Source organism: Carcharodon carcharias, chromosome 16, assembly GCF_017639515.1.
Source record: "Carcharodon carcharias isolate sCarCar2 chromosome 16, sCarCar2.pri, whole genome shotgun sequence".
Taxonomy (NCBI): domain Eukaryota; kingdom Metazoa; phylum Chordata; class Chondrichthyes; order Lamniformes; family Lamnidae; genus Carcharodon; species Carcharodon carcharias.
Window position 1 is genome coordinate 3,991,237 of NC_054482.1, and position 12,596 is coordinate 4,003,832.

The 12,596-nt window shown below is 48.1% G+C and overlaps 1 protein-coding gene across 3 annotated transcripts in view; it reads right to left on the bottom strand.

The window, feature by feature from the left end:
* Positions 1-12,596, bottom strand: part of kcnt2 (potassium channel, subfamily T, member 2) — a 789,028-nt gene that overhangs the window by 482,717 nt on the left and 293,715 nt on the right. The gene's annotated exons all lie outside the window — the stretch shown is intronic.

The following is a 12,596-nucleotide window of genomic DNA, read 5'->3' on the forward strand; positions in this document are numbered from 1 at the left end:
ATAGCTGCTAGTTTAGTGGAAGATGATGACAACATGCAGTGACCTCATAGTTCCTCACATTGCATTTGTGAAAGTTTGACTCCAGCCAGGCTTATGGCAGTGACAATACCCTCTGTGAGAATGCTCCTGTCATGGAGAGGCGGTCAAGGTCCTGATAGTCATTCGACTGCAGGAGGATGATGGCAACATCCATTGAGGACACTCCATAAATCTTCATACAGCCTCTGAGAATATTTGGCTCCTGTCTGGCAGAAGGCAGCTCACTTGCACTCCATGATCAGGATCATATCACAGAGACACAGCCATGAAACTTTAGAAGCATCTGATGCTTTCGCTATCTTCAACACCTGAGCCCTAAGGAGCTGGAGCCCAGCATCAGTGGCCACAGATGCTGAAGAGATGGGAGCAGCCCCTCCTTAAAAGGGGCTGAGAGCTCACAGAGAGAATGACGGAACTCCGTGATGCCTGCCTATTACAGTCTGGCAGCAATGACCAGCACCGTCGAGGTTCAGACATCAGTAATGTCACCAGGGAGTGAGACCAGACCTTCACTTTGGTTTGAAGGCTGCACAGAGCACAGGGAAGAGGCCCTGGACTGAGACACCTGCCATTATCTTGTGCAGAAAGGTTTCACATCTGAGTGACATGAACACTGCTCATCAGAACAAGGAGCCACAGGCAGTGAATTTATTGACAATAATGAACATTATGTACAAGCGATTTACACCTGTGCCCAGGCTGTGCAACTAATTCTCCTTATCTGAGGAGGGGCTGTGTTTATTTTATCCCTCATTTTGTTAATTTAGTTTATTTGGTTGATGCCAAAAGAGTTAATTCTCCTTAACTGTCCTAACCCTGCCGCAACATCTTGGTGCTCCCCAGACATCCACAACAAAGGCGCAGGCAGCCTGCTAACTGCTTCGCCCTGTCTGTGATGACTTTGGATGGCGTCCTTTGGAGGGCTGAGACTTGGAGGACCCCAGCCTGCTTTCAGGGTCCTGCTGTGTGACAGTGGCACCCTCCTGGGTCTGTGGAGCTGGAACTGCTGAGGTCACAGGAAGAGGGGAGTCGGATGGGCTGGGCACACTCACTGGATGGACGTGCCCAGGTGTGCACTTGGGGATTCCCCTGTCTATGGGTGCCCAGGGGCCCCAGGCTGAGTCCTTGAGGAGCAGGGATAACTGGAGTGCGATCGAGCTGCCCAGCACCCCTCTCACATACACAATGTTGGAGACCAACTATGGCATCAGCAATGGAGTTGAGCCCACCCAGCAGTGCAGGAGCAAAATCTTGGACCAGGTTTTCCATGGTGGCTGCCATCCTACCAGTGTTGACCTCAGTGCATTGCAGTGCTGCCGCTTATCATCTCAGACTAAAGGAGGGTAGACTCCTCCATCCTACCTTGCAACCTAAGGAGTGCAGTGAACATCCCTTACTGATGTTCCCGAGCTTGCCTTTGCAGCTCCAGCAACTGTGACATGACCGAGTCCAGAGGCTCGTCATCTGACTCGGACTCAGCAAATTTCTGGCCTCCAGCAGCCCTCCAGGTGCTGGACACCTGGGAAGCCCCTGCCCCTGCCTGCTGTGGATCAGACAGTGCAATGTGTTCACCAGATTGTGATCCCGAAGCTAATCTAAAGCTAGATCCCACCAAGGTGTGTGTCTCTGTGCTGGTGGAGGGTGTGTGAGAGCACTGTGATGGGACTTCAGGGAGGTGCCTCCAGATTCCTCTTAAGAGGTTTCTTTGGGGCTTGATTGGAGGCCCTGGGTCATGGACTCTGTCGGCTGTTTGGCAGATGTGTCTGCGAAAGCAAGGGGAGATAATTAGTGCATGGCAGTGGCCTGTGAAACAGGACACATCACTCACAGCATGGTTGTGTGATGGATGTTGCACTGCTGGATCCTTACTTAGTAGAGCAGCACCCACCTCACCGTCAGCACAGGACCGGTCCTGGTCAACACCGGCCAGCTGGATGGCTGAGTTTTCAAAATCCCTGAGAACCTTGATTTTGAGCATTCCACCCCCGGTATGGGACCTCTCCCTCTTGCTGTGCGCCAGTTTGTCCTGCATGGATAGACATGGAGAAAGTGTAAGCAGGACGCCTGCCGGGCCAGATGATAAGTATGCCTGGCCTGTGTGGGTGTTGAGTGGTCCCACGGATGAGATGGGGATAATGATGATGAGTGTGAGACAGTTAATCGTGAACCGGCAGTGAGCGTGGGCCCTGTGGATGTGTGATTGTTTTGAGGATGTGACAGTTGAGTGATGAGATGAGTGGCTGAGATTACCCTGGCTGAACGGAGGAGATCATTTATCCTCTTGCGGCACTGGGTGGCTGTCTTCTTTTGCAGGACATTGGCACTGACCACCACTGCCACCGCCTCCCAAACCAGGTTAGTGCTGTTGCTGCCCATCTTGCAGCCAGAGCGGGGATAGAGGACATTCCGGCGGGCCTCCACGGCATCCAAAAGTCGCTTGAGATGTGGGTCACTGAACCTGGGGGCTGCAGCCTTCTTCAGTTTCAGGGCCATGTCTTCCGGGCAGCAATGGTGAGTTGGAAGCACTGAGGTATGTGCTTGCAGCTGGACTTTAAACATGGCACCCGGCCTGATGCAGCAGCTGGGTGATAGTGGATAAGCGAATGAGTGTGTTTCCCAGGAGTGCATAAATAATGAGGCGGATTTGGGATGATATGGCGTGAAAACCCACCATCACGGCCGGTGGGTAAAACATCGTTTTGCCTGCCCGCTACCACACTGAGTGTGAATCTGGGAAAATTCCACTCATGGAGTTCAAAGGCTCCCAGGGAGACTTGGCAATCTGAAACACTGCTTCATGCCTGTAGGAATTTTGTACACAGCCAATACAAAGATAAAGCTGAAGTGATTTCACACAATCTCAACTTACCCAATTTTGATTTTAATGATATGCCATACATTTAGACTTTGATGTACTGGCTGTACATCAAGACATATTGCATGGTCTAATCGTCCTACTGACCTTTAATTCTTAGCATCTTTAGTATAGATATAGTCAATTTTGAATAATTCCTTGTAATTTTTGGCTGTTGATTTCACTTTTGGGAACAATTCACTGCTCACCCTCTCAGCGGATAACCAGGGAAAAGAGAGTTTACTCTAAAAACCCTTGATTGACAATTTTGTACCTCTGCAAATGAACTGTTTTCAGAAACCAAAGTTGATGTTTGAGACACAGATGAGATGATCTTTTATCAGCCCCATGTTTTAAATACAATTTACATGAATTAACTCAACATGCATAGTTAAGTTCCCATTATGCTGCTCCCAAACTGAAAATAATTCTTTTGTTTTTGCAATTTGCATGCACAAGAGTTGCAATTGCAAATCATCGTTTTTGAAAATTGAGATTGTACCCTGCAAAATGAATGTGTTATGAAGGTAATCTTTCTATGGTTTGCAGACACATTATCAGCTGTGAAATTTATTAAACGATAATGCAAAAGGAGCACAAGTGCGTAGTGCCATGAGGGATTCTTTTGCTTTTTGGAACAGGGCTTTAAATCTGCTATTTCTTTTATTCGGCGTCATAAATCACCAATTATTTGCATTTTTTTTTTGAGTGAGGCTGTTCCATGTAACTTTGTTAGCCTTAAAGCAGAAAAATTGGCAATTAAAGTTTGCCTGCAACAATGCTCTTTTTTCACCTTCATTGCTTTCCATTTCTCTCCTGGTGTTTGACAAGGCGTTTACTAAAATCCGCTTTCACAGCCATATCTCCTTTCTCAGTGACTGTCTCCGTCTCTGACTTAACCCACGTGGATTTCAACTGAAATTCCACCCCTCATGTTTCGAACCCACCCAGGATTACAGGTATCTCCGGGACATAAAACGTTTCTCAGACTGCTGTTCCCGTCACATTCTGAAATCCACACTCAGTGCCATGCGCCGCCATATGAACACACTCGACCTCTCCCTCCAGCAGCACCGCCGTACCCTTTTTCAAAGCTGCGCGTGCCCCCAGTTTCATTTTATTCTTCGGCTCATCCGACCCCTCAACAAGAAACTTTTTCTCTTTCTCTCAAGTGCTAAGGAACGCAAGCTCCAACAACTCATCGACACCAACACCCATCTAGGACCCTCCACCCCTGCCTGTCCCTCCGTCCCCACCCCATCTTCCAATCCCAGCCCCAGCCGTGTATTCACTATACCCCCTGACCTTCCCCTTTCCGATGCTGAACGTTCAGTGCTCAGCAAAGGACTTAGTTTCATACCCTAACGCCCACACCTCAATGAATTTCGGGCTCGGCATGATGCTGAACTCTTCTTCCGCTGTCTTCGTCTCCGGGCTCACTTCTTTGGGCAGGAGTCCTCTCCCAGTTCAACGGATCCTTTCACCCACCTCCAATATTCTCCCTCCACCTGGACCCCTCCCTCTGGATTCTTACCTTCTCTTGATCTTTTCACTGAGAACTGTCGGCGCGACATTAGTCGTCTCAATTTCTCTGCTCCTATTACCCATTCTAATCTCTCTCTCTCTTAACTTACTGCACTCCATTCTCTCAGGTCCAACCCTGACAATGTCATCAAACCCGCTGACAAGGGTGGTGCTGTTGTTGTCTGGTGCACTGACCTCTACCTCGCGGAGGCTGAGCGTCAACTCGCAGACACTTCCTCCTACCTCTCCCTGGACCATGACCCCACCACTGATCATCAAGCCATTGTTTCCAGGACTGTCACTGAGCTCATCTCCTCTGGGGATCTCCCTCCCACAGCTTCCAACCTGATAGTCGCCCAACCTCGGACGGTCCGCTTCTATCTCCTACCCAAAATCCACAAACAGAACTGCCCCGGTAGACCGATCGTCTCAGCTTGCTCCTGCCCCACAGAACTCATTTCTCGTTATCTTGACTCCCTTCTCTCTCCTTGTCCAGTCCCTTCCCACCTACATCCGTGATTCCTCTGACACCTTACGTCACATCAACAATTTCCAGTTCCCTGGCCCCAACCGCTTCCTCTTCACCATGGACGTCCAATCCCTCTACACCTCCATCCCCCACCAGGATGGTCTGAGAGCCCTTAGATTCTTCCTCGAGCAGAGGCCCGAACAATCCCCATCCACCACTACTATCCTCCGTCTGGCTGAACTTGTTCTCACGCTGAACAATTTCTCCTTCAACTCCTCTCACTTCCTCCAAATAAAAGGTGTGGCTATGGGTACCCGCATGGCCCCAGCTATGCCTGTCTCTTTATGGGGTATGTGGAACATTCCTTGTTCCAGTCCTACTCCGGCCCCCTTCCAAAACTCTTTCTCCGGTACATCGATGATTACTTCGGTACTGCTTCATACTCTCATCGGGACCTGGAAAAATTTATTAATTTTGCTTCCAATCTCCACCCCTCCATCATTTTCACATGGTCCATCTCTGACACTTCCCTTCCCTTCCTTGACCTCTCTGTCTCAATCTCTGGTGATAGACTGTCCACCAATATCCATTACAAACCCACCGACTCCCACAGCTACCTCGACTACAGCTCCTCACACCCCGCTTCCTGTAAGGACTCCATCCCATTCTCTCAGTTCCTTTGCCTCCGTCGCATCTGTTCTGATGATGCTACCTTCAAAAACAGTTCCTCTGACATGTCCTCCTTCTTCCTTAACCGAGGTTTTCCACCCACGATCGTTGACAGGGCCCTCAACCGTGTCCAGCCCATCTCCCGCACATCCGCCCTCACGCCTTCTCCTCCCTCCCAGAAACATGATAGGGTCCCCCTTGTCCTCACTTATCACCCCACCAGCCTCCGCATTCAAAGGATCATCCTCCGCCATTTCCTCCAACTCCAGCGTGATGCCACCACCAAACACATCTTCCCTTCACCTCCCCTATCGGCATTCCGTAGGGATCGCTCCCTCCGGGACACCCTGGTCCACTCCTCCATCACCCCCTACTCCTCAACCCCCTCCTATGGCACCACCCCATGCCCACGCAAAAGATGCAACACCTGCCCCTTCACTTCCTCTCTCCTCACTGTCCAAGGGCCCAAACACTCCTTTCAAGTGAAGCAGCATTTCACTTGCATTTCCCCCAACTTAGTCTACTGCATTCGTTGCTCCCAATGTGGTCTCCTCTACATTGGAGAGACCAAACGTAAACTGGGCAACCGCTTTGCAGAACACCTGCGGTCTGTCCGCAAGAATGACCCAAACCTCCCTGTCGCTTGCCATTTTAACACTCCACCCTGTTCTCTTGCCCACATGTCTGTCCTTGGCTTGCTGCATTGTTCCAGTGAAGCCCAATGTAAACTGGAGGAACAACACCTCATCTTCCAACTAGGCACTTTACAGCCATCCGGACTGAATATTGAATTCAACAACTTTAGGTCTTGAGCTCCCTCCCCCATCCCCACCCCCTTTCTGCTTCCCCCTTCCTTTTGTTTTTTTCCAATAAATTATATAGATTTTCCTTTTCCCACCTATTTCCATTATTTTTAAATATTTTAAAATCTTTTATGCTCTCCCCACCCCCACTAGAGCTATACCTTGAGTGCCCTACCATCCATTCTTAATTAGTGCATTCGTTTAGATAATCTCACCAACTTTAACACCTATGTGTTCTTTTGTTCTATTGTTGGTGACATCTTTTGATGATCTGCTTCTATCACTGCTTGTTTGTCACTACAACCACACCAACCCCCTCCACTTCTCTCTCTCTCTCCGCCCCCCCCCCCCCCCCCCCAAACACACACCTTAAACCAGCTTATATTTCAACTCTTTCTTGGACTCGAACTCAAGTTCTGTCGAAGGGTCATGAGGACTCGAAACGTCAACTCTTTTCTTCTCCGCCGATGCTGCCAGACCTGCTTAGTTTTTCCAGCTAATTCTGTTTTTGTTTTGGATTTCCAGCATCTGCAGTTTTTTTGTTTTTATGCTCTTTTCTGTGTCTCTCAAGTGACTCAGCAACCACTTAACTAGCTAAGCAATGGTCAAGGACATCAATGAAGCGTTGAAGTGGGAAACCATGGGGGGTGGGGGGGGGGGGAAGAATAGGCAAATCGGTAAATCTGTCAGCCCCATTTCACTCAGTCATTTGAAGATTTGAAAAACTTCAAAATCTAAAAGCATTAGAATCAATTCTGACCCTACACACCCAGCAGAAACTAAACAAATGCGCAGTTAAATGCCTCAACTTAAACACCCAGTTCCCATTGTTTCTGATTTTAATGGACACATCTAAGGCAGGTTCCCCAAACTCAGCAGGGTCGTTCACAACTATTGCTCTCTTCTTTTTCCAGAGATCGGGAACCACTTTCTGTCTATTCCAGGTGAGCAGTAGCAACATGTTAATGAAACACAGCAATTAAAGTGGGTGGTTTCATACTGCTGAGAGTGAGCTGAAAGTTAAATTTTGCCTATAGTTCCCACTGGAAACCTGGCAGTTACAATCGCTCCTCTCCTCCCCTCCCACACCCCATCCCCCACCCTCAAGCCCCCAACCAGAATCCCAAAAATCCTCCAATCCCATCTTTGATGTCTAATCAACCTTCAAGTTTAGAAATGGCAACTTAACTTTAAACTACAATTCAAGATTCTAAAAAACTAATTGACTTTGCCTTATATAATTGTATAATTTGCATTAAAAATTACATTTCAATTGATTGCTTTGTGCAGACTTGCACTTCTCTATGCTTACAGCTGTTTGCTTAAGCGAAATAACATTTCAGCTACCCATGAGGAAGAGGGAGCATCTAGCTGAGCAGTGCGTTAGTCTATTAATCATTTTACTGCTCATTTGTTTTAAGTGCTCGTGTACAAACTGCAGCTCAACTGGTTGAATTGCCAGTCAGTAAGATCCCAGCAGTAGTTATTGGGATACATTTGTAATCTTTGGAGCAATCTATCTTGGAATGTTAGAGTAAAAAAGGAGGCCATTCGTTCCATCAAGTCTGTGTCAGCTCTTTCAAAAAGCAATCTAGTTCGTCTCACTCTCCAGCTCTTTCCCCATAGCCCAGGAATTCTTTTCTTCAGGTATTCATCTAATTTCCTTTTTAAAACAACTAATGAATCCTGTTTCCACCCACCGTCTCAGGCAAAACATTTCAAAACACCAACCACTTGTTGCATAAAAACATATTTTTCTCATATTGTCTCTGGGTCTTTCACCAATTTCTTTAAAGCTACGCCCTTCTGTTATCAATCCTTCCTGCCTGGCAATAGTTTCTCTTTATTTCCTTTAGTTAAATACTTAATGAATTAAACACCTCCATTAAATCTCCTCATAGCCTTACAAAGTCAAAATATGGCAGATGATGGAAATCGGAAATAAAGTCAGAACATGAGGGAAGTTCTCAGCAGGCCTGCAAACAGTTGGAGATGTCCCCTACCTTCACATTATCACACCAGAGGAGGGAGCAATGTGAACAGACAGGATTGCAGACCATGAGAAAATTGGCAAGACAAAAAATGGGCATTCATAGCAGAGATGGTGATTATAGAGGGTTACGTGGTCATTAAGGTCATTGCAGTCCACCCCGTCCAACAGCATGCCGAACAATGGAGATGCAATGGGAAGCTTCAGCACTTCAGAAACTTCTGTTCTCCAAAGTTCACTCTCACGATCAGTTCTTGAATCTCCCTCAGTTGCTGACGTCAACCCTAGGAGACCTTCTCCCTCATCATCGTGGGACCAAGACAACCAGAAAAGCTCCACTGAAGCACCATTACAGCTAACAAACGCACTGTCTGCTGGTCGGGAGACAGTCACCTTGATGGGTTCTCGCATGTGTTTAGATAGGGTGGCACTGTGTGAGGAGCATAGCCCTAATGGAGGAGTAGGTGCCAGAGGCTAAGATAGTTGTGGACAGAGCCCCTTGGAGGATGGAAGACAGACACAGCCCTGCTCAGCTGCGCACAGATGCAGGGCCTTAGGGGTCACTGGAAAGGTGGCTCTACCTAGGCCAGTAGCAGCAGATGCACTCCCACATGTCAGAGTTCCCTAAGGCAGTGTGGGGTCATGGTTTGAGAATAGAGGAGTCCATTCAGCTCATATGTGCCACCTTGGTTCAGGCCTTTTGAGGCTCTCCGTCATTGTTGGTCTGCTGTGTTCTTCATGACATGGTCCCCGCCAAGAGGTGTGACCCCTGAGGATGGTGAGGCCATGGAAGCGCACAGCTCATGGGAGTAAGAGAGGGAGGAGGATGTTGAAGAGGAGATGGAGCAGGATGCCCCGGCTGCACTGGGAGTTGACGGCATGGTATGGAGCGCGAAGATCTCATAGGTTACCGTGAATGTCAGGGCTTCTCCATCGAGTGAGTGACTAACTACATGGAGAGCCACATACGGCAACAACTTGGCATGCAGGCACACTGATTTGCACAGGATGTATACCACACCATGTGGTCTGGACCAATTAGCAGCACTGATTGCACAGAGATGTTTGGAGGGGATGCCAGCTGTACCCCAATTGGTGCTCCCCTCCAGCCATCTGCAGAGCCAGCCAAGGACTGAGGACATCAAGGAGGAGGATGAGGGTGCCACCCCTCATGGGACTTCAGCATCACCCTTGGCCTCCTTCGCTCCTCTGACTGAAGGGGAATCTTTCAGCAGGGTGAAGTGAAGGAGGCTGTTCCTGCAACAATTCAGGTGCAAGCAGCCTCTGGGGATGCCCCCCATGAGCACCTAAAAGATGAGGATGATCAGCATGTCCACCCCAGCCACAAACCAAGACAAGCGAGCAGACTGCGTCCACTTCCTATGAGACCACAGGTAGGGCACTGCAAAGAACTGGCTGAGCACAAGAGGCCACTGCATCGTATTGGAGCACTGCGCGGGTCACCTGCTGTAATTGTGCGCTGTTATCCTTTCTGTGCATGGTGTAAATAACGACACTTGAAGTCACATGTCTGACATTCCTTTTATTGACGATGAGACAAGAAGAGAGGTACTTGGTGGTGAAGCTGATCAAGGGTTCCTCAAAATGATGGTGAAATTTCTGGGCAGATGTGCTTCCTTCCTTGGCTGTAAGAGTTTACATGTTCCAGGCTACACCTTCAATGGGAGTGTCAGAACAGCCAGCTCAGAATGGGTTCCAGACTATGCTCTTCACCATGCTCAGAGGGGCTCAGCTGAAACGTTCCTGAATCTGGAGAGCCCTGACATTCACGGTAACCTACGAGATCTTCAAGCTCCAGGCCATGCCATCAACTCCCGGTGCAGCCGGGGCATCCTGCTCCACCTCCTCTTCAACATCCTCCTCCCTCTCTTACTCCCATGAGCTGTGCGCTTCCATGGCCTCACCATCCTCAGGGGTCGCACCTCTTGGTGGGGACCATGTCATGAAGAATACAGCAGACCAACAATGACGGAGAGCCTTGCAGAAGTGTATCATAAAGGTGCCACCTGACTGTTCCAGGTACTGGAAATGCATGTTCAGAAACTCAATGGGTTTAGTTGTAGTGCCTCTGTCTCAGCCTCTCATAGGAGGGGTGAATAACCATATCTTCAAGAGATCTCTCTTTTCCTGTAGGATCCACGCATTGCGGGGGGGGGGGGGGGTGCGGTGGAGCTAAAATCTGTGGTAGCCCGGACTGCTGTGATGGAGGAGTCATGGTAGCTGCCGGGAAAGCAAACATACACATGGAGGAAGCTCTTGTTGTGGTTGCAGATCAGCTGAACTTAGAGAGAGTGGAAGTTCTCCCTGTTGATGGATCTCACTGACCACTCACTGGGTGCCTTGATGGCCACATGGGTGCAACTGATGATACCTGGCATCTGGGGAAATCTGGCGATGACCGAGAAACCCACTGCCCTCTGCGCCTGAGGGGTCACATCTGTAAGGAATTGAATGTACTGTCCAGCTCTTGGCGGGGGGAGGGGTGGGGGGGTGCGCGCGCGCATCAGTAACCCGCAAGATGTGGTGGATCCAGCCATTTTATGAGATGCAGCAAGGCCCACAGCTGATCCTTGGAAGGAGCCAGAAGTGAAGTGATTTAAGGCCACACAAGGACTTTGATGGTAACTGGCAGGGCTTGGCAACCAATGTTGTGTGATACAAGGTGCTCAGCAGTGAGGGCACAGATGTCTATGACCATCTGCCTGAAAAGTCACAGTCTCCTGCAGCACTGCTGTAGGTACCCCCACAGAGCTATTAGGGAGAGGATTCAAGGTTTTTGACTCAGCGCCAAAGTAGCTTTCCTTCCTGCCCCCCTTACTCCATATACTCCATTGAGTTCAGAACTGGAAAATGTTAGAGATGCAACAGGTTTGAAGTATGGAGGCAGGGAGAGGTAGTTGGGGTGGGGGAGGGGATGGAGGCTGGAGGTTGTGGGTATGGGGAGCAGGGGGAAAAAAATGCAAGGTCCATGATAGGGTGGAAGACAAGTGAGGTTAAAAGGACAAAAAAGCGGTGATGCTGCAAGGCAGAGGAGATGGTAGTGGGACAAGTAAAGAAACAAAAAATGGGTCTAGAAGTGTAAATGGAAACACAGAATCACTACCAAAGCTGCCATCAAAAAACAAAAACAACACAAAACAAATGGAGGCCGAGATTATGATTTGAAATTATTGAACTCAGTGTTGAGCACGGATGATTGTAAAATACTTAATCATAAGATAAGGCGCTGTTCCTTACAATGAGCTTCATTGGAACAGTATAGGAGTCCGATGTCAAGAGGGATAATGGGCAGAGAATCAAAATGACAGGCAACCAGGAGTTCAGGGTCACTCTTACAGGCCAAACAATATTTAGCAAAGCAATAACCCAACCTCTGCTTGGTCTCCCTCATGTGAAGGAGGCCACATTGTGGTCAGTGAACACAGAATACTAAATTAAAATTGTCATTTAAACTCTCCTGTCTTCCACTCTATTCACAGTTCCATGCCACACCCTCCCCTTACCCCTTTCCCTGCTTAACTCTCTCTCTCTCTCTCCACAGATCTGGCCAGATCTCCTCTTAACCTTCTCTGCTCTAAAGGGAACAATCCCAGCTTCTCCAGTCTGTCCACATAATTAATCCCTTATCTCTGGAACCATTGTAGTAAATCTCTCTCTAAACCTATGTCCCCAGTCAGCTCTTTTCTGTCAGTGTAGACATTGGGAACTTGCCAACAGCATAACTGATCCAAAATTATGTGAACTCCAGCTCTGCAAGTGAATTAATTCCTACCTGGTTGTTTTAATTGCCCCTAGCAGAAAACAGCTGCATCTTAATAAGGTTTAGCAACAAAGGCTTAACAGGGCCTTAATCCACTTAAATTATGATTTCATTTCCTTTATATTTGTCCAGAAAAGAACAAAGCTGACAATTTCGGTTTATCTTCTTGTTTCCCATCACTTCATATGTTCATTTCTGGGATGCTTGCTGTTACAAAATAATGGAAAACATGCCCTTACATGTGGTTAATAATTATTCATCAGGACAAGAATTAACATCCATTTTGCACAGTGCTGTAGAATGATTTTTGTATTGTTTAAAATTTTAATCCACTAATCAGCCAGAGCTATTTGCAAATCTTGCCCATCTGGAATGGTAAAATGGAACAGTTAAGTGCTTCTAGTAGTTTAACAGCAGAACTGGAAAAGGCATTCCCTTATGGCCATTCATTTTATGCAAATTTTCCA